Source organism: Echinops telfairi, unplaced genomic scaffold (genome assembly GCF_000313985.2).
Source record: "Echinops telfairi isolate 266 unplaced genomic scaffold, ASM31398v2 ScPeMD7_4048;HRSCAF=4782, whole genome shotgun sequence".
Taxonomy (NCBI): domain Eukaryota; kingdom Metazoa; phylum Chordata; class Mammalia; order Afrosoricida; family Tenrecidae; genus Echinops; species Echinops telfairi.
Window position 1 is genome coordinate 1,648,079 of NW_022107947.1, and position 3,600 is coordinate 1,651,678.

Genomic DNA, 3,600 nt, shown 5'->3' on the forward strand with positions numbered 1-3,600 from the left:
GAACCTCATCCGGGAGCCCCCCCGCCCCCAATAAAGCTATTTGTTTCTGCTCTCCCTTGCCCTGTCAGTTATGTCCGTCTTCCTCCCTGCCCCTCAGTTCTGCTTTACATTTGGTGCGTGAAACCCGGGAGAGGTAGGGACAGGGGCTCCGTGCTGTCCCTGCCCTGCTTCGACTGGGACGCAGCCCACCCCTCTCCCCTCTCAAACCTCTGGAGCCTGTCTGAACGAACGAGCGACTTCTGGTCAGTATCTCTCTCTGTACGTTCGTTCTGTCTCGTCTGTCTTGTTTGTTGCTCTGGACACCGAGGCCCAGCAAGCTCACACGGGAGCAAAGGGTCGGTGGGAGGCTAACTAGCTGAACGCCCTGACCGTGGCTCCGCTGCAGGGGTTTATTCCACAACCCCAGTACCAAGAGAGCTGGAAATAACTGCCTTTCCTGAAAGGGGTGCGGCGATAAGGCCAGTTTCTCGTGTCCATCTTTCCTCTGTGTCTACCTTCTCTCATGTGGCCTCCAGCCCGCGTCTCTGTGTTTACCTCCTGGGATTCCTGCTGCTAACAGGCCTCCTAGGCGAGCAGTCCCTGTACCTTCTGCCTGGACTGGAAGCAGAGGGTGTGTCTTGAGTCTCTACCTGTTAGTGTGTTTTGCGTCTGTGGCCCTGCAGTGCTTTCTCTAAAATGTTCTGCTTCCCTTACTCACCCTGAACAAAGGCCTAACTAAACTCCATTTTTACCGGCCATAAGGCCAGGCCCCCCTTACCCTCCTCCATTGTGTCTCTGATCCGGGGGCCGGCTTACCGCAAGCCTGCGCCAGGGAACCTTCCAGGACTCTCCTGCTGGGCCCCTCGCTCTGACTGATGCCTCTCAGTTTACTGGGCCACCTCCTGACTGAAGGGTGCTAATGGGGGACCAGGGGATGTCCTCCTCTGTCCGTACCCCCTGCGTTTGAGACACTGTCCCAACCCCCTAAGGACAGTCCTTTGGGGTGCCTACTGCCAACCTTACTGAATTGGGTTTGGCTCCTGATCTCCGCCCTAAATGCCTGGTCTTTTTCTGTAACCAAGTTTGGCCTCAATACCAATTGGACAATGAGTCGCACGAGCCAGAAAATAGCACTTTCGATTTTAACGTTCCCCGCAACCTCAAATAATCAGAAGTCCCTTATGTTCAGGTCATTTTCTTTCTTCACTCCCGCCCCTCTCTACGACCTGTCACCCTGCTCAAGACCTCTTGGCCACTCTCTTAATGAGGCCCAGACGGTACTCCCCTTCCGTCTCTCTCCGGACCCCCGAGGACTCCTTTGCGCCCCCAGTAAGGCCACCTCCATAATCTAGGTACCCCTCACCACCACCTCCTCTGCTACCCACCCCCTCAACTCCCAAAGGCTGAGGAGTCCCCTCCCCAGAGCCAAGCCCCTCAGACTCCCTGGAGTCTCTCCCTCCTTCCCAGCTCCCTCCCTGCTCAGCCTCCACTTAGCCAACACCGCAGCCTCTCCCAGATAGGGAAGCAGAGCACAAATCCATGGACACCACCCTGAGCCTGGCAGGAGGGAGGGGTCAGAGAGCTCCAGGAAGTAACAACTTTAATCGCTGCACTTTTGATTTCAATATCCTCTGAAATCTCAACAATTTCTGCCAGTCAACTCACAAACAGTCTGAGATTCTGCATCCAGGCCGCCTTTCCTCTGAGCTCCCGTCCCTTTCTCTAGTTCCTGCTCCCCTTCCCACGTCCTCCTGACCAAAGAAAATTCCTCCTCTCCTCCTGCTTCTGCACCCCCTGACCTACCTGAACACCTTGTCTCCCCTCCTACTCACCCCTCTCCCTATTCTGGCCACCCGGAGCTGCCCCCGGCTCCTACACTCGCCTCGTGGTTAGCTAGCACATGCAACCACAGAACCCCCTTGTCCTCTGTCCACTCCGGGAAGTGGCCAGGGCTGAGAGTGGTCCGGTTCATGCTCCCTCCTCTCGCTGATTTACCTCAGATTGAAAAGCATTTAGGCTCCCTTATAACGATCCCTCCACCTATATTAAGGAGTTTCGGTATTTAACTCAAGCATATGACTTGTCCTGGCATGATATTTTTGCCATCCTTTCCTCCACCCTAACCGCAGATAAGAGGGAAGCATTTATCTCGCTGTTCAGCAGCACTGACCAGGTTCATTTGACCCGCCCTGATCTAGGTAGGTGGTTTCTAGACAAAGACCTGGTTAAAGTTATCAAATTAACAATCAAGCAGGTAGGGACAGGCCTGCCTGCCAAAATAAAAGGCTTCAGTGTCTCCTGACTTGGCTTCAGGCCATTTCCCATATAGGAGGCAGTTTTGATCATCTTAAGATCACTCAAAAGCCTGACAAGAAGCCAGCACCTTTTGAAGCTGCTTAACTGATGCTTTCCATTAAAAGCTTACAAAGCGGAAGAAAGGCCCTCAAACCCCGGTCCAAGATTTAGGGAATATGGCATTTAAGGTTTTAACAGCTGTGAGGAGCAGGCAGTCAACCCAAGCCTTAGTAGCAGCCTTGCGGCTGGCGATTCCCCCAGGCCCAGAAGGGCAGCGTGGGGCAAGGGTGTGTGGGAACAACGCCTGCCACCTGGTGCCTGCTTCAAGTGCGGAGAAGGGCACTGGTCACAGAAGTGCCCCAGGCCTAAAACTCCAACCAAACCCTGCCCGGCGTGCGGTCAAAGCGGACACTGGAAATCCCACTGTCCTTGGAAATGCGACGGGCCCTTTGGGTCTCCACGTGGAGGGACTGTCCTTCCAATTCCTGACCCGCCCATTGGCCCTGCTGGGATTGGCTGAAGTCTGAGGAGACCCTGACTGGACCCCCATCACCCTCGCCGAGCCTGGGGTATTGCTCAAGGTATCGAGTGAGTGAATGTCCTTCTTCCACAGAAGCTGTCTTCTCTGACCTGCCCTCATTTTCAGGGCTAAGCAATCCTTCCTCAATCTCAGTCATGGATATTAATGGCAAGCCTACCTGCCCCAGGTGTACCAGCCTTTACTCATTCCTCCTTAAAATCCCTGTGTGCCCGGTCCCTCTGTTGGGAAGAGACATTTAAAATTAGTTAGGAATCTCCTTACCCCTTACATTTGGTCTCACAGCACCTCTGCTCCTTCCCCTTCTCTCACCCGACCTGGAAGAACTGGCCTACAGACCTCGCTGCTTCCCGATGTTAACCCATCATACAATGCCTCCTTTCTAACAACCTCATGACTCTTACCCACTCTCCCTGCAACACTCCAAACTTACCAGTAAGAAACCAAATGGTACTTATCGCTTGGTCCAGGACCTGTGCCTCATTAACGAAGCTGTTATCTCCATACACCCAGTAGCTCCCAGTCCCTATACTCTTCTGTCCCACATGCTCCCTTCCACTATACCTTTTTCACCCTTCCCCTTAACCTAGCTTGTCAACATTCCTTTGCCTTTACCTGCAGCCCCTCCTGAAACAGATCTAAAGCAGATACAGCCCAGCTCCCTCTCTCTCCCTCCAAGACACACTCATCTAGTTCAGCTGCTGTTTAAGCCTGTGCCCCACCCCCACCATTCAGAGTTTAACTCAAGTCAAAGCTGCCTTTAACAAACTCCGACAAGCCCTCCGTCA